Source organism: Orbicella franksi, chromosome 9 (assembly GCF_964199315.1).
Source record: "Orbicella franksi chromosome 9, jaOrbFran1.1, whole genome shotgun sequence".
NCBI classification, from domain to species: domain Eukaryota; kingdom Metazoa; phylum Cnidaria; class Anthozoa; order Scleractinia; family Merulinidae; genus Orbicella; species Orbicella franksi.
The window spans coordinates 3349717-3375900 of NC_138153.1; the positions used below are offsets into that span (position 1 = coordinate 3349717).

Here is a 26184-nt window from a genome sequence, read left to right on the forward strand (position 1 = left end):
ACTTAACGAGCCATAGAGACAGAGAAGTTAGATTTTTTCTGAGCTTCACATTTAATTAGAGAGTGTCATAATACACATCACACCTGGTCGTATGGAAGGTTTTACGTTTAATTTCCTCAGCCTACAATGTTGTCAGACATTCTTCTTCTCTTCTAAACGTCACTTTACATTTTAAAGAAGTGCAACTTTTAAGCGCACACGCAATAATCTGGTGGACAGTATCTCATGGCACAGTTGGACGTACACCACTGATCCATTCCAGCCACCCCTTCCCAGTCTCCTGTAACCTTGCACGATCCAGAGGGGGGTGCATTGGTAGGGAGCTGGGTGTCGGGTGGGGGTGGAGCTGTGCTCACTGTTGGTACAGCAGTTGGATTGGGTCCTGTTCCTCCACCCAGTGCTTGTTTGACTGCATTTATCAGAGGGTACCTAAAACAACACAACAACGAGCTACAATTCACTTTACATGTCACATTGAGGTGTATTGTCAGGTTTATACAATTCTCCATAGGGAAAAAGATGGCGGCTGTACATTCACCACAATACCTCGCGAACCGGCGCGGTGTCCTCACAGTTAGCGCGTTCGCCTCTGGAACAAGATGTTCGCGTTCGAGTCCTGGCCGAGGATTGTGTTGTGTTCTTGGGCAAGACGCTTAACTCGCACAGTGCCTCCTTCCACCCAGGTGTATAAATGGGTACCGGCGAATTTAATGTTAGGAGTAACCCTGCGATGGACTAGCATCCCATCCAGGGGTGAGTAGAAATACTCGTAGTCGTTTCATGGCTACAGAAACCGGAGATAAGCGCCGGCCTGACGGGCCACTTGGCTCGTATACAGACTTTACCTTACATACCTCGCGAACCTAACACAGCCCATTAGGCACAAGCAGGCTCGGTTTGAAGGTTTTAGAGCTTTCCTGTACGTATTTATGAGCATTGTCAGTGTTTTCTTGAGCTATGACACTATGGGTAAATGTACCAGTCGCCATGTTTTTTTTTTCCCAATGACGGAGAATTATTCTTTATCGGGGAAATCTGTTGATACAAGAGAGGACGATCATCGTCCCTTGATTGGTAGTAGTTTTACCCATTAAATTGAAAGTACCGTTCCACTGCCAAGGGACATCCCATTCCGAGTTGGAGTAAGGCTGCGGTAAGGAGGTAAATCAAACAGATGCGACTTTCATTGTTTAGATTTCAGGATGTTATTTTCAGCCTCTAGATAGGCCAATCACAGGCTTGAAGCACCTAGATAAAGGTTAAGTCTGCATACGAGCCAAGCGGCTCATCGGGCCGGAGCTTATCCCGGTTTCTGTAGCATGAAGTAAATAGGAGTATTTCTGGATGGTATGCTAGTCCATCACGGAGTTACCTCCCAGAATTAAATTTGCCGGTGCCCATTTGTACACCCGGGTGGAGAGAGGCACTGTGGGAGTAAAGTGTCTTGAAGCAGCTCGGGTCGATCTATCTAAAATGAGTCTGATCTCATGTAAGCATTCCGTTGAAATTACTATCATTTATTAGTAGAATTCTACTAGTATACTAATGCAAATGCTGTAATCTGATTGGCTGAGCCATTGAACACTACCAGCCATTAGTGTGCAGTGGCTGGAGGTCGTCTAGGAAATGGCGACGTTTTTTCCGTTTTTCCAAAGTTTTGGAGAAAAACTTTAATGCAAATGGATAATTAAATTCCTGAGAAGTCTAAACCAAGGACATTTAGGGTTTCTTGACTTTTAAAAAAGTTGAAATTATTGAAAAAATGATGCGCGCGCACACACAACTTCAATTTTAAATGACGATTCGATCCTTTTCAGGCGCAAATTAAAGTTTAATAATATGTCAAGAAATAATTGGAAACCATTATTTGAAGTAAATTTTCGTAAGAACTCTACCAAAACAATTAGATCAGTTATTCGCTCTCGATTTCTATGAGGAGATAGTTGATTCGACCTTCGGCCTCATCAACTATCATCTCATAGAAATCTCGAGCTCATAATCTAATTGTTAATTAGATTACACAACTTAACTTACTTTCCTTGGCCAGAAAAAGAACCTTTAAAATCATCCAGATCCAGAGCCCAGAACATGGCACCAAGGAGATTTTTTTCCCTTGATCAGAGTATTCACTTCCAATACCAAACTCGCCTTGTCATCGAACCCCACCCACTGATCGCCAACGTATCCATACGGGGCTCTCACTGTATTGTCCTGTACCACTGTCAGACCCATCTCACATATCTCGTAATAGAACAGGAATCCTGCTTCTCTGGTGTACCTCCCAGGGGTAGCCTTTTCTGTGGTTGGTGCTCCAAGTCCATTTTGGCTATGGTTGGATAGTTTGAACGCTCGACCATACGTAGCCAGTCCTAATGCAATTTTCTTGCCGGGCATACCCTATGAAGAAATGGTTTACCATCGTTACGCACTGCTCATACAAGTTCTTTGTTTCTATAGTGATAGGCATCGTCCAAACTACACCGGAGAAATTTGAAAACGCAGCTTTATTTCTCCGATTAGGCCTACAGTCCACACTAATCCACCACGAAAACGAAGCTTTTCGCAAACGCTCTTTAAACCGGACGAATTTGAAAACGCCGGCTTTTCGTTTTCGTGTGGACGGAAAACATTTTGAAAACGGAGCTTTTCGTTAACGACGGCCTCACGATAATCACGTGATTTCCCTGTCCGAGTTTTCCTCAGACACAAATCCAAAATGACCGGTGATTGTCGCGTTTTTAACTTCCTCCGGTGTAGTTTGGACGGAAAACAACTGATACGCTTTCAGAGTGAAAGCTCCGTTTTCAAATCCTCCGGCGTAGTGTGGACCGGGCCACAGGAATACAACTGCTAACTCGCTTACACGGTTTGTCTCTAAATGGGATTGTTTATAAACTGAGGGAAGACCAGCTAATATGAACGATATTTCTTACAAAGCAATACAATTATATTGAAGCGATCCCATGCTATTAACCTTATTGCTATGGCTACCTTATTCCAGCCAATACTGCACTGCGTACGAGACCGTCAATGTATCCCCTGGGCAACCCTCTAGTGCTGTATGGTGTCCAGTTGTTGGGTCCCAGCTTCCATGAAGATCATAGGCCATCAAATTAATAAAATCAAGTATTTCCGCCAATTTACTGACTTCGTACGCTTTGTCAACTGTTCCCACGCCAGTGGCCACGGCTGCCGTCAGCAGGAGGCGCGGCTTTCCGCTTTCTGCCGACTCTTTCTTGAAAGCGGTCAATAACCCCTGGCAAAGGACCGTAAAGCGCTGTTTGTCCTCTGGTGGAGAGTTTCCACGGTTCCCGGGGTATTCCCAGTCCAGATCAAATCCATCGACGTCATACTGTCTCAATAAACTGAGTAATCACGTGTTATCGTGAGTAATACAGTAGCTCTAAAGGCAAATTTCTCAGTTCTTACTTGTTAGTCATTTGCTAATAAAACAAAAGAGTTTATGTTCGCGGGCATAAATATGTTTTGGGCGCGGCTCAGACTCATTTTAGCCCGAGCCGCTAGCGAGGGTTAAAATGAGCTCTGAGAAAGGCCCAAAACATATGTATTCTCAAGAAAATAAACTATGTTACTATTATCATCACTTTGGAGGGCTTTGAGAAGATAAAGACTGAAAAAATGACAACTAAATAGTCTGTACAATTACGCGAGTGTTTACAAGTTATATTGCTTTTATTTTCCTCGATGAAAATACACAATACATCGAGCGCAGCTGGCAAGAAAGTACAAAATCATGCCATTTGAGTTTTCAAAATTGTAAAAGATATTAAGGGAATGTTCGATAAAGCTTATTTGCCAAATTTACCATTTTAGCCCGAAAAATGCGCCACCGGATGCCCGACAAAGTGATAATAATGGAGATTAAAAACACAGAGTTTATGCTGCTCACCTGATAACAGAATCAGTGAAGACTTTCCGACTAGTTGCCGAGCTCACCATACGTGAAAATGGACTCACTGCGCCACTCTCGTGATTCCATCCGCCAATGGCCAGAAGTGTCTTCAACTCGGGGTTCTTTTACTTCAGATTGTTAAACCGGACATACATTTTATCGTCATTCCATTCTTTCATGGCGATCTTGTTACTTGCGTCGATTTTGGCGGAGGAGTAGATGATGTGTGTACAGAGGAAAGGGTCGACGTCTTCTGGGACGAACTTTGCTCCCTCTGGTCGATATTGTGCCCAGTTGGTGTAGTAACAAACTCAGTAGTAGGCATCGCAGCTTGCCGACAGAGCCATCAAGGCTATCAGTAGGGTCAAGGCTTGCATGTTTATTGGACTACCACTTTCCGAGGAAAAAAAAAAGGAGACTATTAACGGCCAGGTGGACAAACTGCAACCACGTCATTCAACTATGGAATGATTGCGCTTCTTTGGGAACACCTTTGTTGTCAATTCCTGAACAGAAAATAATTACTACTGTTCCATCTTAGGATTCCAACAGTATTAACCATGTGTTATACAAGTTAAATTGCGAGCCTTGAATATGAGCTATTCTACCAGTTGTTTTCGGTTCAAAACTGGAATGTGGTAGAAAGCTATCTACAAAAAGGAAGGTTAACGTTGCAAAATAATTTTTCAAACCCCTAGCCCCGGAGAACAACTGGCTCAAAACGCAAGCCACGTCCCAAAGAACCTGTCATCATTTTGTTTTCTACCCACAAGATCAAACTGTTCTTGCTTGGTGTTCCTTCTGTTGAAGACCTAAATTTCTCAAACTCATTAATTATTCATGAGCTGATGACCCAATCAGCTCGCATCAATTGGGTCAGGTGCATGTATGTTGATACCCAATGAACATACCGATCAACACACGGTAGATTAGTTCAAAAACTGATCAAGACACTGATCAAGAAACTTGAATTTTAATCAGTCTTAATTATAATTCTAAATACAGCATTTTTCCCGCTTAAATCATTGCTTACAACAACAATACACAACATATTATTCCTTCTTAGACATCGTTACATTAATTGTACAGTTTTTGAATTTTCCTTTCTGGAAAACAACATCCGTTAAAGATTGATCCTGTTTCTCTGTGGTAAAACATGTAGTTGTACTAACAACACTTGGACCTAGGATCTTTGAAACTTTAGACACATTTTCTTCTGTAGCCTTTTCGTACTGCAACAATGCATTAGCACGATGCCCCGACCTTTCGCGAATCAATTTTTCTTCAACCCCAGAATTGAACAGGGAGGAAACACAAGTAACGCGCAAACTGTGAGCGGTTTTGCGTTTAAAGCCTGCCGCGTCGCACATGTCAGGCAAAATCTTGTTCAAGCTGTTGATGCCTACGGGCGCTTTATCGAATGCGAACCTAGTTTTTGATGGCTTAAAGTAAAATGCAGTAACTTCCTTTGCATGAGTCTCAACTAACCCTACATACAATCTGAATATCTCAACAAGGCACGGCTCGTGCTTTTCCTCAATAGAATGACAAACGTGCTTGACCACTCGCGGCACATACTTTAGATCACAAAGACCTCCATGATAAGTTTTAGAGGCATTTTCTTCAAACTTAATAAAATTTGGACCAATTTCAAAGTTGTTTACAACAATATTTCTGTGATCTCCCCCCCGCAACCCAAAAACTTTTCCGTTGTAGAAATAGATCGTGTTCAATAACGACTTAGCTGATGTAGTTCCCAGCAATTTCTTTTGCCAGAATACTGCTTCTTCTTGCTCGCTCACAAACTCCTTTTCCTCTTTCTTACACTTAATGTGAAGCCCTTCTCGAACGCCATTCTTCATCTCGGCATCTAAGCAACGTCGGAAAAGGACAAACCTTCAAAAAATAACACACAAAATTAAAGTCCTGAAACAGTGCATTTTAAATTACTAACCAATTCGCTCTAAAAGTTGTCAAGTACCTTTTGTCACTAGCGTCCAGAGGATTCAAAGCTTCTGATCCATTTTTCTCCTCCAAATAACGCTTGAGGGCACAAATGATACCATGAACAGACTTCGGAGGGTATCTTTCACCGGACTTTTTAGCTACCTCCATCACAAATTTTGACAACCAATAGTTCAGCGACAGAGCGTCCATTCCAGCAATATCTACACTCACAGCGGTAACATTGTGTAAATCGTAGTCCTTGAAGAGACCGCCACAATCTAATACCGGAACTTTAACCTCTCTCAACCTCTGCCATTCGGCAAAAATGTTCACAGCCCACTTGTTTTTATACTTAGTTGAAACTGGAACAGCATCATTCACCAAAACATTTTCTTGAGAAGAGGTTTTTGGAACTCGAAAACGTTCTGATCTCCACTCGATCTCCATCACGCGGCATAATGTTAATTTATTAAAAATTCAACCTTTAAAACTTGCCCACATGGCCGCATATAAAAGATTCATTTCATTTACCATATGAATAAAAAACAGACAATAGCCTATTGAGCACGCCTACTAATTACCTATTCTTCGAAAAAAATTCTCATGCTACTTTGAGAAGCCAGCTCAAAAACTCGTGCTTCGTTTTTCATCAGGGGTTCCAAACACCTCGAAACAATAAAAGCACTCCGCCTTCGGCGTCGTGCTTTCATCTGTTTCTCGGTGTTTGGACCCCTGATGAAAAACTCGCACTCGTTTTTGATCTATTACGTAATAACTGACCTTAAATGTAATAAACTCCTAAATGTAATAACATTTGGCCTTAAATGTAATAAACTCCAAAGTGTGACAACATTTGGACTTAAATGAAACAACGTTACACAAACGTCATCATTGACGTAATCACCTCGTTGTTTAGTAAAATAATCACGTGACACTACACACAATCCCTGTAAGCGGGAATCCTTATTCCAGCCTTTAAATTCCTTCTCATACAAACAAATTTCGATAGGTTGGTAATAGCGCGACGTTTTTGTTTCTAAATCTACTTGTTAACCAATATAGTTCCGCAGAAAATATTTTCAAGACGCCAGCGATTTATCAGTCCGTTCTTGAATCACAACCTGATCAGTCCAAACAACAATTCCAGACAAAACTATCACAGTGGTACCGGATGCCGTGATGACAACGTCACCAGGACGCGACGCAAGGTGCAATTGAAATAGCTGTTGTCGTTTCATGGTTTAAATGCCTTTTATATCTCGATTTGGCTCTCTTGTGAGACCACACACAGCGAGTCTGGATAGTTCGATCCTTCAATCGGTCTCCTTTTTTTATATACGTAACTGTGTCTGGAAAAAAAGGTCTCAGAGTCCGATATTTTGGTCGTTTACAATTTTCCCAGTAGGATGATGTGAATCTGCTTTTTCTTTAAAAGTATCAATTGTATTATGCCCCATGGGGTAATATTTCGCAAATGACGAAGCATTTCCAAACTGTAGGTTTGAAAAACTGTTTAACAAAGAATTCCTGCTTTAATGATTGCGTTTGATTAACATAATTGGACACTGCATCCAAACTCGACAAACATTTTGCCTGTCTTGAAATGCAAAATGAAGAGCGCTATCCAAGGACCAAAAGTGCGAGTTAATTAGTTTCCGATATCAGGATATAAGATGTTATCCCTGTTATCCTTATCACCACTTATCAGTAATCCTTGTTTTACTAAAATGAACAAGTCGGATAATACAGCAAATTGAGTTTGATCAAACACTTACATACTCAACAAATGTTCCACAGTTGCAATTATAATTAACATAAAATAACATTGTGAAAATATTATTAAAGAAAATTACTTTCATAATTTAAAAAAGAACACCAACTCGCCGATCGCAGGCCGCTCGCCGGTTATCTTCAAAGATCACAAATGTACATTGGATGTCCAGACACTTAATTGATATCTGTCTGAAAAAGCGCACGTGCTGAATACCGTCATTTTGCTTCAATTAGCTAAGAGTAATGAGTCTTTCTATTTGATTCAACATGGGTTATACCGCTTTGCTATAGCAGTTGCATTGGCATTATTTTTGCATAGTTCCGTGGCCTTAGATGATCGTGTAAATTCACAAGGAAACAGGAAGCCTTCTGTGTTACCAGACGACATTTATGAAGCCCTGATTAATCTTGCTGAAGGTAAAGCCCTGCCACCAGTGAAAGAACGGACAACGGCAATGCGCACAGCTGCTGTTCGATTCTGGAGAGCCAAGGGTAGGATATTAGTCAAAGAAGAAAAAGGGAAAAAAGAGCTCTATTTTGATGGACGTCGAATGTTAAGATCTTCAGAGGTGAACGAAATAGTCGCAAGAGAATTTGACCGAACCAAAGGATCTGGCGCAGCGAAGTTAGCTTGCGGTCTCAGGGACAACTTTGTTGGACTAAGTCGTGATAAAATACAAAATATTCTAAACACCGACAAAAGTCACTATCGTCGGAATGCCAAGTTTATGAATAAGGCAACACTGAAACCAGTTAGAGCTAGAGATGTTCACATGAGACACCAAATAGATCTAATGGATATGGGAAGCAAAGGATCTGTCAAGTTGAATGGGAAGTTGTATAGATACGTGCTCACAGTGATTGACGTTTTTAGTCGTTTCGTTTGGCTTCGTCCTCTAACAAACAAATCAAGCAAGGACGTTGCAAAAGAACTGGAAAGTATCTATATGGAGCATGGAGCACCACGTATAGTTCAAAGCGATCAAGGAGGAGAGTTCAAAAAAGCCGTGAAAAAGCTTTGTGAGCGCATGGATATTAAATTGATTTACAGTCGCCCTCGGCACCCCCAGTCGCAAGGCAAGGTTGAACGTTGTCACAGGTCACTGAGATCTAAGATAGAGTACGACCTTAGTAAAATGGGTCAGGACGGTGTCAACTGGGCAAAACAAATTCCTCTTTACCAAAGGATTCTAAATAACGACCCCGAAGAAGTAATTGCTCACAAAACACCATTTGAAATTTATTTTGCACGGAAATGTAATAATCTCCGAGAAAGCGGCTTAGAAGAGGAATGTCTCCCTAGCCCTGGAAAAATTCGCCCAACAGAAAATGACCGGAAACTACGTTCCCGGCAAGCTTCTAAAGTGCGAAAGCAGGCACAAAAAGCGACCAAGAGGTGTGATAAGCGTGCGCAGCGAACACAGCTTCGCCTGAATCCGCCCTCTGTTTACAGCGTTGGAGAAACAGTTTATTTGCGTCTAAGAGGAAGATCATTTAATAAGCGACATATAACTGAGGCTCGTGTAGAAGAAAGAAACATTCAGTTACATACCTATAAGGTTTCATATACTTCACCACTAACGGGAAAGAAAGAAAAGAAATGGGTCCCTGTAGATGACGTCACTAGCCTTACCCTACAGCGCGAAAAACAAAAACAAAAAGTAGCAAAGCTGTCAAAAAGGAAAAAAAATCAGCATCATAAAAAGTATCACATAGCTATGAGAAAAGACGACTACGTCGAGGCTATTGAAGATCAAGGCTATAAAATAGCATATAACCCACCAGGAGATGGTAACTGCCAATTCAGTGCACTTTCACACCAGCTTCAGAAGCTAGGGATTTTCAGATCTGCCGAAACTATGAGGGAAGAAATAGTTGATTACTTAGAAAGCAACCCCTACGATAACGAAGGTTTTCCTCTTTTGGAGCATTTGGCAGATAATGAGTTTGCTTCTTGGAGCAACTATACAAATCATATGTCACAAGATGGGGCCTATGGGGATCAGCTAACACTGTATGCGGCCGCGAACTTATATAACATTGACGTTCAAATAGTATCTTCCCTGGGAGCTGGTGGGCAACATGTGTTCAGCCCGTCAGCAAGTATTGCAACGGCCACTGTGTACCTTGGACATTTTGCAGAAAATCAAGGGGAACATTTTGTGGCCTTGGAACCAGTTATGAGCGACCACGACAATGGTGAGGAGGTACTAGAAGACATCACGGAGGAATATGCGAGTAGAACTGAAGGAAACATTGACATGGGTGATACGGTTAATGATGATGACTGTGATGAAGAAATTGAACAACAAGAGGATGTGGATGACTTGGGAGATGTTGTGGTTGAAGTTTAGGAAAGTGATCAGCCAAACGAGACGGCCTTGCAGATAATTGAGGGTGGAGAGGAACAAATAGCGCTTCAGTTTGTTCCTGATGAGGATGTTGGCTCATTGGCGTCTGGATCCAATAGAGATTGTTGCATCGAAAACCTGCCCAATGAACTTTTAGAAAAAATCTTCCAAATGGTATTGATATCATCGGCCGCTCTATTTGCCGGTAACGCGTGCCATTCATACCAATCGTTATGTGGAGTCAGTACACGGTTTAGGGCGGTGACGCAAAGGCTAACTCGAATGTTGCCGAGGGTTTATATCTCCGGCGGAGTGCAATCTTTTGTTATAAGTGTCCGTAGCCTTATCAAGAAATATGGTACCTCAAGCGGTCTGATCATGGAATTAAAAAGCATCATTTCCGATCCAAAATGGGCCAATGCCTGGTTGGAGATTAGGAAAGACGGATACGATTGGTGTGTCATCAAAAGAATTTTTTGGAAAAAAAAGTAACTCATGGTGACCTTTCGATGAAGCAAAAAAACCGGCTAAAAAAACAAGCTTCAATGAAAAGAAGTCAACAGAACTGTTAATGTTTAAACACTGATGTTGTATCGTTACAAACTTTTTACTTTTTTTGTTAGTGTTAGTTGTGTCTAGAGAAAAGTAACAAATACTGACTTTTTGACAAAGCTGAAGAGGAAAAGAGACAAAAGAGTAACCATTCACTGCAAAGAAATGGACAGAACTGTTAATGTTTAAATGTTGATGTTGTTTCAATACATAATTTGTTTAAAAAATTACCTCCGCTGATGCATGTTAGCTGTTATAAATTTTATATCCTTGATAGCCTTGAGTTCAAAATTAATAAACTAAAATTAATAAAGTCATATATAATTACAATAAGGACTTTGTCCAGTTGAGACCCAGGATATCTCATCATTCGAAAATGAAACCATAAAATATCACTCCAATGCTTGATAGATTTAGCCAAGCCTAAAAGCAGTGCTTCCCGTTTTATTTTTAATTTAAATCTGAACTTAGAGACCATAGACAGATTAAAAATAGGACTTGAGCCCGCGATCCAGTGGAGAACAATTACCTAATCAGCGGTCAAAATAAAAGAATACGTAAGCCCGTGAAATAGTCATGTGATACTGGTCAGCGAATACCTTTTTGACAACTGTCAATTGGCCATAACATGGATGCCCAATATCAAATAGGATATAAGCTGACGATAATCTTAACGTTGACATATTTCTGGAGTATGGCCGCCAAGTTCCGCTCTGTAGCCCTTAGATTCGGGCCGCTGCAGAGCTCCGCTATAACTGAGTGCAATGACGTCATCAGTCAGGTGACAAACCCGAAAACACATGTTACTCGTTGCGATAAAAGAACCCTTTTAATGAGATGACAGATGGTGCAACAGATCACGTGGTTTATGCAATAACAGTGAGTTGATTAATGACGCCTTTGATGACGTCAATGATGACGTGATTATAAACCATCTCATTTAAGTCCAAATGTTGTCACACTTAGGTGTTATTACATTTAAGGCCAAATGTTATTACATTTAGGAGTTTATTACATTTAAGGCCAAATGTTATTACATTTAGGAGTTTATTACATTTAAGGTCAGTTATTACATTTAGGTCTTCAACACCTTCATCTAGGTCTAAAAGACTGAAATCATTTCCCCTCGTCCGATGCAAGTGCAAACAAGCGTATTTCGGTTTTTTCAGAAAACTCTTATGCAGTGTCTTATCAAGAGCTGTATATTCGCTGGACAGCATTGCCACGACATTATGTCTCTATTTTAAAAGTTTGTTCTTAATTGTGTGTTGCAGGAAAACAATGCGACTCATGAAATAACATGCATGTTTATTGGACTACCACTTTCCGAGGAAAAAAAAAGGAGACTATTAACGGCCAGGTGGACAAACTGCAACCACGTTATTCAACTATGGAATGATTGCGCTTGTTTGGGAAACAATGCGACTCATGAAATAACAACAGGAGCTTTGCTTAAACAGCTTTTATTCCACTGCTTCAAGTGCATCCACCCATAAAATACTGATGATTTAGACTAATAACATTAAATTAACGTGAACATTAACTAATGACTACAAACAAAATGATTGATAGCTATTCTATTTTCGTCACTTGATACGGAGGCAGCAGTGTTGGGTGAGCGATCATCACTTGGGATCATCGACTTCTACAAAATAAACAACATATTACCATTATTTACCGGAGTAAATCACTCACCTATGTGGTATTCAACTAAAATTTGGGTCGACTTCAATTAGGTTTGTGCAGAATTTCCCCCAAAGCGTGATGGGTAGTGATAGCTATCTTCCGACGTTTGAAACCAACAAAATGCATATAAGTAAAACCAAAAAAAACATAGTGCCTAGACTAAAAAAGAATCGGGAGCAAACCAACTGACTGCTAGAATTTGTCATGGTATCTCACTGAACTCAGAGCAAGATGTTGTCATGGCAACTCTATTTTGAAAGAAACGTTCTTTCAAATTTGAAATTTTTGTTAACAAAATTTATCTTCCTTGCAATTTCATTTTGTGTAGTTAGGACTTTTTTCTCATTGTCTGTTTGATTTTGATTGGCCTGAGTCAATTTTGATGGTTTTATGGTTCGTTTTGAAAAATCATTATCAAATTTAAGATGGCGAATCTAAGATGGCGGCTGTTTGAATATCAAACAGAAAGGGAACATTTTAGGCGTATGATATACCCCCTAAGTTTCAGTAGTATTATTTAAATGTTCTCCAAGTTACAAAGGAAGCGGATTCGCCCTCTTCCTCCTTTCTCGATCGTATCCCGGACTCGGTAGGGCTAATGTAATAGCTCTGCTGAAAGTTTAGAAGTAAAGGCATAAATTAGATGCTTCTCTTGACTGAAGAGTCATGATTCTCGTCTAAAGAGTTTTGTTCTGATCAGTATGCTACACGGTGCTTACTCGTAACAGCAGCATTTGTTTGTATCCACCGTGCATTTGAAATCTTGTGAACAGTCAACCGGCATATCGTCTGGACATGGGTCGTTAATATAGTAACACGTTCCATGTGGTAGGTCGCACAATGGGCGTTCTGTGAAAGAGAATTTGTCGTCAATTAATATGAAATAGATAATACCAAGTGAAGATACTCGGTAGGGTTAATGTAATAGCTCAGCTGAAAGTTTTGAAGTAAAGGCATAAATTAGTTGCTCCTCTTCACTGAAAAGTCATGATTCTCGTCTAAAGAGCTTTGTTCTTATCAGTATGTTACACGGTGCTTACCAGTTGGAGGTGGCTCATTACAGCAGCATTTGTTTGTTTCCAGCGTGCAGTAGAACTCTTCTGAACAGTCAACGGGCATATTGTCTGGACATGGGTCTTCATAATAGTAACACGTTCCATGTGGTAGGTCGCACAATGGTTTATCTGTGAAAGAGAATTTATCGTTAATATAAAAAATATATATATATCTAGTGAAGATATGGCCATTGCATCCTGCTGCGTTTTCAAAAAAGTTAAAAAATCGAGTGGTTCAACAAGAATTAACGGGATTTGCGCCCATAACCAATTTCTGTTTACTAGACGTAAACATATCGAATAATAAATGGCTTACTCGCAATATAGATGCCGTCTTAATTGTTCTCAGCTGAAACTGTACGTAAAATCAAATGCTCCGAGTAGTTGACTGTTTTTTCGTTGACGGCATTCTACACAAAGATGTGCTGTACTTTCTTTACTGAGTACTGAGTAGATACTGTGCTTACCTGCGAATGCAACATGCGCACCCATCCCCACCACGATAATCAGCAACAGGCACAGATGAAACTTAACAGCCATGTTTAAACTACAACAGACAAGGTAATAACACAGTTTTGTTAGTTATTACCACAGAAGAAATCCCGAGGGACACACCCATATGTGAAGGTCGAGAACACTCTTCGCCTCGCTCAGGGATGTAAATCACCGATTTTGGTCTCACTTGAGGGAATTGAGGATGAAGCAATGACGGCATTTCTTTCGTCGAGGTATCTTTTAGAGTTGCACTCGGAGAAATGATAGAAACGAGTTATCTTTTAGGGGCCAAATAAACCTCGAGCCGTGCCCGAATTGGTCTCTTTTAGGGTTTAATTCAAATGTTCCGACGAAAATTCCCGACTTTTTTACATGGAAGTCCACCGCCTGGGGCAAGAAATGTTCATAGCCAACATTGGCCCCGCGTGATCAGAAATTCCTTAGAGTAAAAATCCACGCCACCATCCAACGACAACGATCTGCTGCATCAAATTGCGCGTTCTAAATTAAAATACGGTAACGAGTTTGCACAAATACGTGAAAAGGTGTCTGGAATATTTTCCTTATCTGCTATAGAAATATTTTAATAGCACTTTTTTCAGTTATGCTGACCGTATTTCATCTTCGCCCATCATCGTCCTGGAGTTTTATCACAAGAAAATAACCAAGCGCAAAAAATATTGACATTGAAACATTTTTCACAGATCGAGATTTTAGATTTTCGGTCCCATCTAGCCATCTAAACTATTCGGCCTTTGTGTTCTAAGAAAAAGAAAGGAAGGTCCTTCAAAAGGAAACTTGTTTTTTCCAGTTGCCTGGGGTGTGCATGGAATCACAGGCAAATATCACGGTAACACATAGCTGGTAACACATAGCTGGTAACACATAGCTGCTAACTAGGTAAAATCTACAAACAACAAAACTCACTGAGCTGGAGTCTTCTCTTTTGATGTAGTCGTTTGATGTCAGTCTTACTCGATAGGCGAAACCTTCCGAACAGGATAGCTCTCTGTAAAGAACTGAATGTTAACTGTGACTTTGCCTCCTTTTAAAAAGTCCTGAACATGACACAAATAAGTTTGAAACTGACAGCTGTTAATTAAAAAAGTATTATTTAAAGCTCGAGTTACAACTCCCAGCCCCTGCCTTCATCTGTAAAGCTTGGAAACAGCGCATGCCTACATTTGTCTAGGGAGGGCCTTATCATATTTACTTAATGAAAATTTTTTGCCGAGCGAGAAAAACCGGAAATTCGTCATAATAACAAAAAATGTTAACAAGCGTAAGACCAACCAGAAATAGTTTCCAAAACTCGAGTTTAAGGTTAATCAGGTTGAGCAAAAAAATTATGGTCAAAGACCTCGATTTTAAACAAAAGAGAACAAACGGCTACCCGGTGGGGTCGACTAGGCAAGGAATTATTTTTTTCTGTTCAGAAATTCTCTTGATTAGGCTTGAGACGTAAAATGTTCTCGAAATTGCGCTCAATTGTCATCTATTGTTTAGTGGTAATAGCTAGTTTCAAAGTAACAATAGATTGATTGATTGAAATAAATTGAAAAATACCAACCCATCTTTCATATATCTTTATTTACAGACTCTGACGTTAGAAAGATATCAGATTGACATGTTAGCTTGTGTGCTCGTACAAAGCTTAGTCATGAAATGTTTCTCTCATAAAACAATAAGGTATTACCAACTGGTTATGATGTAAAATAACCACTTTCCACATTAGATCAAGTTTTTTTGGTTCTTAGTTTTCACCTTTCCGGTGCAATGGTGACAATCGTTTCTTTTCAAAGAGCCAATTCAGGGATGACAGCGCAATATTCATAAAGGAATTTAATCATTTTATCAGTAACCAGTTTAGTTAAAATTATATCGGTGTAAATGGTCTTGGAAAGTACGTAAGAAATATTTTCCGCCAATTTTTTTGTAAATAGTATCCCTCTGTTTCGGCTTTCCGTCAAAATTAACCAAAATATCTGTTTAAAATAGATTCTTAGACTGCATGGTAGAATATTTAAAATGTGATATTGTTATTTAGGTGTGTAAACACTTCAAACCCGCCCAATCCTCACTGAGAAAGTTGGCTGAATTTTCCCGCGAACGTTCTATCTTAAACATCACGCTACATGGTAAAACGAAATGTATCGTCATTTCGCTGGTCTGTTTTTTTTTCCGTCGTATAAAAACGCCAAGTTTACAATGATCGAAACCTACCCTAAATTAATTTTAAGAATTCTGCAAATAGTCTGTTTACATTGATCTGTCGTTTTGGAAGGCGTTACGCGAAACAAATTGAAAAGTCAGACGACAGGAGTTCTCAATGTGGATATTTTTAAAATGTTTCTCCTTGGCTTTGAAAACATGAACCGTTCTTCCGGAACACACGAGTCGCCAAGTAGTACGGGTGGACTACGGTCTGTTAAAATTAATTAGGGACATTTAAAAGCAGTCACGTCTGCGACGGCAGGAACGACGCCTAGCAAAAAGTGAATTTATATTTTATGTTCGAATTTCTTAACTATACAACTATCTTAACCTGTTCAGTACGCCAAACTGTCTAAAAATTGGCTAAAACTAAATATGTAATGCCAGCGATCAATTCCAAACAAATAAACTAAATATTTTCCGTCGTTTCGATTCGACCCTATAGCTACCAACGGAGATTGTTGTGCTGAAGAAGAATGCGCTTGTCAGTCAACCGAAACGCAAACTAATAAGTCGAGGACTCCCAGGTTATTAGCGTGCGTAAAAAGGACATTTCATTTAAAATAACAGTGAAGTAGAAATGTACTCATTTAACTGAAAGTATGCTGGACCTCTTTTCAAGATCTTGTCGAAGAATTCTCCATGATTTCACTAGCACGGAATATGCAAATTTGCGTAGCTAGTGTTCGTACGCAGTAATTGAATAGGGTGTCTGGAAAACCCGAATAGCGAATAGCGAACAGTCGCAAATAGCGAACAGCGAATAGTCCCGAATAGCGAATAGCGAATGGTACGAATAGTGCGAATAGTGGCGAACAGTCTCGAATATTGGCGAATAGTGGCAAATAGTGGCAAATAGTAACAAATAGGGTACCCAGTATCTCGCAGCTCACCTCGTAGCAACTTAGGATGGGTTTTTTTTGCGCTAAAAAGCGCAGACGCTTATCAGGACAAAAGGTGTTTCTAAACGAAATTTCTTCTGTTTTAACTGCTGTAAAAGCGTAAATACGTCTTTATTAGGTTATTCTTGTGTTTTCTGTTTTCTTAATGTCGGCGATGGACAGCCCATTTAGCTTGAGTCCGGAGAAGAAAAGGTAATAAACTCACTGAAATTCTGTTGCCTATTTGGATAATTAATTAACGCTGGATATTAGATCTAAAGCGGTGACTACTGACAACTATTCGTCACTATTCGCCACTTTTCGCGACTGTTCGCCACTATTCGCACTATTCGAGACTATTCGCACTATTCGGGACTATTCGCTATTCGCTATTCGCGACTATTCGCTATTCGCTATCCGCTATTCGGGTTTTCCAGACACCCAATCGAATATGCATATACTACGGTCGGTCGACAACAGCGAAGCGAAAAGTTACCTCACCTTCGAATATTGTTTGCTGACATCTCTGCTTATCTCTTATGTTAAAACCATTTTCAATCAGTGATGTGAAGAAGTAGGCAGGAGTGAAGTACGACTGCATCGCACTTTAACTTGTATTTCGGGCGAAATTAATACTTGAATGTAAAAGTGTTTTGACACTCCGAAATTTGCACGTTCCGTAAAGTCAAATTACCAACTCTTGGTGTTCATTGACATCTTTACAACTCTTTAAGAGCTTTGAGCTAACTATTGAGTCATTATTTGTATCTTTATAACCCAAATGGACCGGCAAATTGTCGATCCCGGTCTAAATATAATTATACAACGCGGCGATCTCCACTGGCGACCCGCACTTCGAAATTGTTGTAATATTAACTCGTGGGTACCCCTCTGTGGAGTCCCTTACGTTTTCGTGGGCCACCCCACATCTCGCGAACATGTGAGTTGGCTTATGTCGGACATTGTGTTGACAGTGTTTAACGTTGCGTTGAGTATTTGAGCCTTATCTAAAGCTATCTTACAACAGAAATGGAAAAAAATAAGTACTTCGCAGCCATCCAAATCGTAGCTAGACTCCGAATTGTAATGCTAGATGATACAGTTCTTTCACTGCAAGTTCTTGTCCAGTTTTGATAAAATATGAGTCACAAATAAACCGAAAATGTTTTGACTGCCCTCGAAGCTCAGTCAAAAGTCTCTTGAGTGTTTTAGCCCGGTTCCCGAGGTGACGTCAGTAGTAGCCCGACCCAGATCCCACTTTGCGCGGTCGTGAACATAGAAATTACACGTTTAAACGCCTGGAGAAACACAGGGATTTTATCAATCGAGATAATTTTTCGATGAAGAAATCAGGGAAACTAGTAGATTTTATTAAAGGAAAAAAATTATTTGGGGTTAGTGGCACTTTAAGGATGGAGCAGATTAACATGGATTACAAACGACAAAATTGAAAAAATTTAGGCTAACATTTTCAAGGTGCGCAACCGTGACGTAGCTCCCTTAACCCTCAACGACCTAACCCAAAGCTTATTCAGCAAGTCAGGCTACTTTCAAAGACCTCTGTTTAACTCAAAATACTGAAGCATAGTTTGATTTCCTACCTTAGCTTGAAAATTGGAACTTGAGACGGTGGATAAATCCGCAATATCAAATACTCTCTTCAAGTACTGATGAAGACTGCAAGACACACTCTTATTTATTCCCCCATAGGCCGTATAATTTATGCGTTTTTGAGAGGCGGTTGCCTTTTAGAATATGAACAACATACACGTGAAAAACATTCCTACATGTTGATCTGGCTACATTGACTACAAAATTATTAACTGTCTGGCGGTGTGCTTTTATAGCTGTTTATTTTCCAATCTTCCTTTGAAGAGGAGGCTTTTAATTTCGAATCTCCCCCAAGGCCAAATGAATATTTTAAGTTTCATCTCTAAACAGCTTAAATATTTTTAAATTCCTGCCTCCTCGTTTCAGTTCTCTTCTTACATATTTTTGCTTGACAAAAAAAGAGTTAGTTCTGTAAGCCCAAATGTAACAAAGATTTCACACTGGATAAATACATTGCACAAGAGCTAGACGTAAAACCCATCCATTTGAATCCCCAGTTGTTAGTGGTGGAATTCCCGTTACGTTACCTAAGACTTATTGGTAAAGGACAATAATTGCACTTTTTGTTAAAAAATGTAAGTCGCCGGGTCTCTTTCTCACAAGGATATCCGATGGGTTCTCGGTATAAATATTTTCTTAATGACACAGAAGAAGTAAGCTAACTTCCTTACAAACCCGAGAAAAGTCTTTTTAATCAGTCTGCTTTAAAGTCTTGGGTGCGGCCATGGATTCTTTCTCCGGTGACGAATATAAATGTAAGGAAAAATGATTCGGAGCAACTGAAAATCACGAGAACTGTTGTTAAAGGCCGAATTCCTAGAGTAAGCTGTCGCCTTTGGATCATGTGATAAATAATACCTCTTTGGGTTTGTTTTGATAGTCATAGTTTTGTTCTAGAAGGTTTCCGGTGCTATAAACTTATTGACAATATTTTTACTCGTACTGATTATGAAACAGCTGCCAGTAGTTGTTTTGTTAACAACCTTCTTAATAATGCTTTCAAAACTCGTTGAAAGGTTTCCGACATTCTAATATTTTAATAATTTTTGCGTGGAGAGTATTTTCATCTTATTAGTTTTGAGCGGTTTTGTAGTTTGAAAAGAACCTCTCGATGTTGCTAGTAATGCGGCAGGCTTTTTTAGTTTTTTTGTCGGTACATTTTTGTTATTAGCGTTTTACTGAAAGCGCGCGATATGTCCATGTTTTTAAGACAAGTTGAATAAATACTTTTTGGGGGAAAAGTGAGACGGGCCAAACAATGAAACTGGTTTCTTTATGTTACCTTGCGTGAAACCACTGTATCGATACTGACGACGTAAACAAAACTATTAACTATAAATATTTCTACTTACTTAAGGACTGTGCTCTTAACAGGCTTTTCTCAAAAATTGTTTTGACACTGAGGCGTTGTTTTCAAGCGGTTCCGACATTTACCTGTAGTCAATAACTGGAGCATTAAAACTATGTGTATTTTGAGTAGTTATGAGCATATGTGAGTGTTTTATTGAAAATAAAAATATTTACAGTTTCCCTGGCATGCAGGGTAAACTTAGCCAAACTAGGTGGACTTAATTTTAACAGTGGTATTATATTTGTATGTTCTTTTCTTTTTTGTTCAGGAGTAGAACGTTTTCAGTGTCTTTCCAAAGCAATAGATAGCCGTTCCTTCCTCCCCGAAAGAACGTACCTTTTGAACCCCAAAAGTAATGGTCCCCCGAGAGACTACTTTTTTCGTTTTTGGCTTTCTTGTGCCGTTGTGAAAATTCTCAAATCAAAACTAATGATACTCAAAAGCTTTTCTAGATGATCTGAGTCTCGGTTGCACAATGTTCCAAGATATCACTAGCGGACAAAAGTCTTGGTAATTTCTTTGTTATACGTTAAGGCTGATTTCCAAATCAGTTGATATTGTTCACTTTATTACGGTACAAGTACAGAAATGGTCAAGCTTAGATAGGTGAGCAAGAGGTTTGACTTGTTTGATGTAAAGCACATTTCAATCACCTGTTGCCGAGTACAAACTATCGAACGCATGATGGGTCGATTAAGGTTACAGTATACCTTCGGGTCGGCAATTTTCTTCAAATTTGGATTTTTGGGTCAAAATAGTGGTCGAAGAATAATCTCTAATTTCTGAAAAAATATTTTGAAAAAGGCTAAATATTGGCGGAGAAATGGCGGTTTTACATTTTCACCGGAAGTAAAAGTTTACCTCTTGATTGACAGCCCTATGGCGCGTATGCAATCAACCGAGACGATTTTCGCGGGAATTACCTATATGGATGTCACGAATTGACTACTCAGTTGATCAGCATTGTTGTTCTGACTATCCAGCATTTTTGGTATTAGGCGTGTCTCCATTAAGTTATAAGTAAACATAGACCACGTTTAAACCATGGACCGGTTCGAAAAAGCGAAAACAGCGAAGAACGAATGAAAATACATCAATGAGTGAAGAAGCGAAAGTTCGCCACGCGGATGAAGCTATAGTTATCGTATAAGGCGGGCAAATATTCGTGGTAAGAGAAAAGAAAGGTTCTGTAAAAATTTCGGAACTTGACAGCAATAACAGGGATGCTGACAGAGACTCTTCTGATGAGTCCGATATCGACGAATCGTCGGACTCATTGAGACCATTTGAAATATTATCCATGCACAGTTGCCCACACACAGTTGCTTTCGGCGCTTTCTTTTGTTTGTTTCCTTCGCTCAGTCACTCTAACGTTCGTAACTTTTTTAGTCTTCCCCATTTTGCCAGACCAGTTTCAAGAAAAACCGAGCTACAGAAAAATTATCTCTCTGCCTTCGGTTCCTTGAGCGCATTGCGAAACACAAGAGTTTTTTTTAGAGATTCGCGCGTAAATGTCACCAGGAGGTTAACGGTAGTAAACTTTCCCTGCACTGATTGGCTTAGTTATCTGAGAACCCAGTTGAAGGCGTTTGTGGGCGGAGTTTGTTTGCGAAGCAGAAAATTTTTCTTAGCACTGTTTTCTCGAATAAATTTTTTCACTTGAAGCAGACACTTTAAAGAGTTATAACTCAAAGGGAATTTGTTCAATTGCTCTTAAATTTTGGACAGTGGCTAGTTTAACATATAAACTACAAAAGCGTGTCCGGGAATTGTTAATTACGAAATACTTTTTCTTCGAGAGCGATTTTTGTACGATCACTCCACATTTTTTTAATCCTATTTCGAAAATGTTCTGTAACTTTTTACTGCAATTGAATATGCCAAAACGCAGACACGTTTTTTTAGCGCTTTGGGCCCTGAAACCGAGGAAAAAATTAAATTGGCGAAAAACGAAATTCGCTTTGACTTGTAACTTTCGAAAGGTGATTCGGGCGCTCGCATTTAGTGGTCGTGAAAAATTCGACAATTCATTTTCTTTCAAAATTCTTGGTATAGTTTGATAGCCAGCTCCATAAGCTTTTATTTGATATAGGGGTTTAGGTATCTTCAGCTTAAACTGCACGCGCTACATCGCTTGCGCGCGAGACACCCCTGAAGGTATACTGTAACCTTAAGTAGACCGTTAGGCGCCCTTGAAAACAATTTTTGTATTATCTCTTTAGTGCTATATAACCCCATTTGTTCATGTCACAGAACGAAAGATACTTAGAAACTGGTGAAGAGGTAAAAGCCACTGGTATTAAGAGCAACTACTATCAAACACAGATAGACCAGCTCGGTAATTATAAGTAAGGCCGAATTTGGCTCAATGTCCAATTTATGCTACATACCTCTTTACATTATTCAAAATATTGCTCTTTCTGTTCTTTTGAATACGCTAGTGAACTTTACGGGCAAATAAGATGGCTTTCTCTTATTCAGTTTGCCACGTTTATGATATTTGGTCATGTTTGCTTCTCTCACAACATTTATAACTCTTCAAATGTTTTCAGAGAATGTCGGTCAATTTACGAAAAAATATATTCCTTCTGACTATTTAAAATATTTGAAAATTACGGGCGCCGCTATGAAAAGCACGGAGAAAATACCTACTTGTACTTGTTTTGATTAGTGTCGTTTTTGTTAAAAACTGAAGCCGACTGCTTAGTCAGTGTTATGTGTAAAGTTCTCATAATAAATTGATTTATTTAAGGCTATGTTTAAAAACACAACCTTACCGGCGAACTAAGAGGTTGTGCTTTTAAACACCAAAAGCTATATGCCAACATGTATTATCTTGTGTGAAAGGCTTGTATCGATACTGACGATGTGCACAAAACATTAAATATTACTTTTTGTTTAATTAAGAACCGTGCTCATAACAGGCGTTGAATTATAATCACATTCTCTTACAATTGTTTTGAAAGGCGTTGTTTTCAAAGCGGTTCCGACATTTACCTGTAGTCAATAATTTGAGCGCGAAAGCTATGTTTGTTTTGAGTAGTTATGAGCATTTGAGAGCTTTTGGTTGAAAATAAAAATATTAACAGTTCCAAATATTTACAGTTGGTGGACTTGATTTTAAGAGTGGTTTTATATTTGTATGTTCTTTTCGTTTTTATTCGCGAGTAGAACGTTTTCAGTGTCTTCCGCCAGCAATATATAGCTGTTGATCTCCATGCATTTAAATTTTGAAAACCTTATAGGTCGAAAGAGGTGGAGATGAACTACTCGTTTGGACAGCTGACAGCAATCTTCCATACTCTATTTTTTGTAAGAATATCGAGGCTGAAGTTCGCGAAATTTTAAGTAGATTTTAAGAATTAACCCGAGGCCGAGATTTTAAAAAGAATACAATTATGTGTGTTGAAAATTTGCGTACAATGAAATTTTATCTTTTTAACTAAACCGTATAAAATACTTCCTTTCTCTAAAAAGCGCGCAGAACTAGCCAAGAGACAACAAAAACAGCGCTAGCCGTATGTTCGATGCTAAATTCATTTCTGCAAGAGATTATAGCCCATAATTTAAGAACATTCACAAGAAAATGTTCAGTCCAGAATAGATAGAAAAATAAGAATATTCAGCCTGGACCGAAAGAAAGGTAGCTGCTGATGCTGTGTCATTGTAGTTAAAGTGTCGTCGACGTATCTCTTGTAAAATGAAGGCATTTTGCCTTCATGAACCAGTTGGTCTTTGGTGGATCCTTTGAGAAGATCTGCAAGGCCCATTCTGCTGAGGTTCAAGTGGTGTGTTTCACTGAACCAGTTATTCACAAACGCTATATCGGCGAGTATCTGTATTGCTTCCTCTAAGAGCACGTTGGTAAATAGCGTGAAGAAATTTCGCGGTTGTTGTACAAGGAGATGGACACACACACATAATTGTATTCTTTTCAAAATCTCAGCCTCGGGTTAATTCTTAAAATCTTCTTAAGATTTTGCAAACCTCAGCCTCGATATTCTTAAAGAGAGTATGGAAGATTGCTGTCAGCTGTCTAAACGAGTAGTTCATCTCCACCTCTTTCGTCATATAAGTTTTTCAAAATTTAAATGCATGGAGATCAACAGCTATATATTGCTGGCGGAAGACACTGAAAACGTTCTACTCCCGAATAAAAACGAAAAGAACATACAAATATAAAACCACTCTGAAAATCAGGTCGACCAATTGTAAATATTTGGAACTGTAAATATTTTTCTTTTCAACAAAAAACTCACAAATGCTCATAACTACTCAAAAGAAACACAGCTTTCGCGCTCAAATTATTGACTACAGGTAAATGTCGGAACCGCTTTGAAAACAACGCCTTTCAAAACAATTGTAAGAGAATGTGATTATAATTCAACGCCTGTTATGAGCACGGTTCTTAATTAAACAAAAAGTAATATTAAATGTTTTGAGTACGTCGTCAGTATCGATACAGTTCTTTCACACAACATAATACATGTTGGCATATAGGTTTTGGTGTTTAAAAGCACAACCTCTGAGTTCGTCGATAAGGTTGTGTTTTTAAACATAGCCTTAAATAAATCAATTTATTATGAGAACTTTACACATAACACTGACTAAGCAGTCGGCTTCAGTTTTTAACAAAAACGACACTAATCAAAACAAGTACAAGTAGGTATTTTCACCGTGCTTTTCATAGCGGCTCCCGTAATTTTCAAATATTTTGAATAGTCAAAAGGAATATATTTTTTCGTAAATTGACCGACATTCTCTGAAAACATTTGAAGGGTTATAAATGTTGTCAGAGAAGCAAACATGACCAAATATCATAAACGTGGCAAACTGAATAAGAGAAAGCCATTTTATTTGCCCGTAAAGTTCACTAGCGTATTCAAAAGAACAGAAAGAGCAATATTTTGAATAATGTAAAGAGGTATGTAGCATAAATTGGACATTGAGCCAAATTCGGCCTTACTTATAATTACCGAGCTGGTCTATCTGTGTTTGATAGTAGTTGCTCTTAATACCAGTGGCTTTTACCTCTTCACCAGTTTCTAAGTATCTTTCGTTCTGTGACATGAACAAATGGGGTTATATAGCACTAAAGAGATAATACAAAAATTGTTTTCAAGGGCGCCTAACGGTCTACTTAATCGACCCATCATGCGTTCGATAGTTTGTACTCGGCAACAGGTGATTGACATGTGCTTTACATCAAACAAGTCAAACCTCTTGCTCACCTATCTAAGCTTGACCATTTCTGTACTTGTACCGTAATAAAGTGAACAATATCAACTGACTTGGAAATCAGCCTTAACGTATAACAAAGAAATTGCAAGACCTTTGTCCGCTAGTGATATCTAGGAACATTGTGCAACCGAGACTCACATCATCTAGAAAAGCTTTTGAGTATCATTAGTTTTGATTTGAGAATTTTCACAACGTCACAAGAAAGCCAAAAACGAAAAAAGTAGTCTCTCGGGGGACCATTACTTTTGGGGTTCAAAAGGTACGTTCTTTCGGGGAGCTGTTATTTTCAGAGGGACCATTACTTTCGGAATTCTGCAGTATATGTATTTCGAAATTAAAATGGAAGGAGCAGGGATCGGAACGACTATCTATCGCTTTGGAAAGACACTGAAAACGTTCTACTCCTGAACAAAAAAGAAAAGAACATACAAATATAATACCACTGTTAAAATTAAGTCCACCTAGTTTGGCGAAGTTTATCCTTCATGCCAGGGAAACTGTAAATATTTTTATTTTCAATAAAACACTCACATATGCTCATAACTACTCAAAATACACATAGTTTTAACGCTCCAGTTATTGACTACAAGTAAATGTCGGAACCGCTTGAAAACAACGCCTCAGTGTCAAAACAATTTTTGAGAAAAGCCTGTTAAGAGTATAGTCCTTAAGTAAGTAGAAATATTTATAGTTAATAGTTTTGTTTACGTCGTCAGTATCGATACAGTGGTTTCACGCAAGGTAACATAAAGAAACCAGTTACATTGTTTGGCCCGTCTCACTTTTCCCCCAAATATTTATTCAACTAGTCTTAAAAACATGGACATATCGCGCGCTTTCAGTAAAACGCTAATAACAAAAATGTACCGACAAAAAAACTAAAAAAGCCTGCCGCATTACTAGCAACATCGAGAGGTTCTTTTCAAACTACAAAACCGCTCAAAACTAATAAGATGAAAATACTCTCCACGCAAAAATTATTAAAATATTAGAATGTCGGAAACCTTTCAACGAGTTTTGAAAGCATTATTAAGAAGGTTGTTAACAAAACAACTACTGGCAGCTGTTTCATAATCAGTACGAGTAAAAATATTGTCAATAAGTTTATAGCACC

General features: G+C 39.0%; 1 pseudogene across 1 annotated transcript; it reads right to left on the reverse strand.

Moving 5' to 3' along the window:
• LOC145497268 (chitinase-3-like protein 1) lies at positions 1 to 12164 on the reverse strand (annotated as a pseudogene). The gene is made up of 5 exons (XR_014050671.1): positions 11627 to 12164; positions 3911 to 4711; positions 2975 to 3365; positions 2035 to 2397; positions 1 to 429 (listed from the first exon to the last, which is right to left on the reverse strand). The product of XR_014050671.1 is annotated as a chitinase-3-like protein 1 (transcript).
• Between the last annotated feature and the right edge of the window lie 14020 nt (positions 12165 to 26184).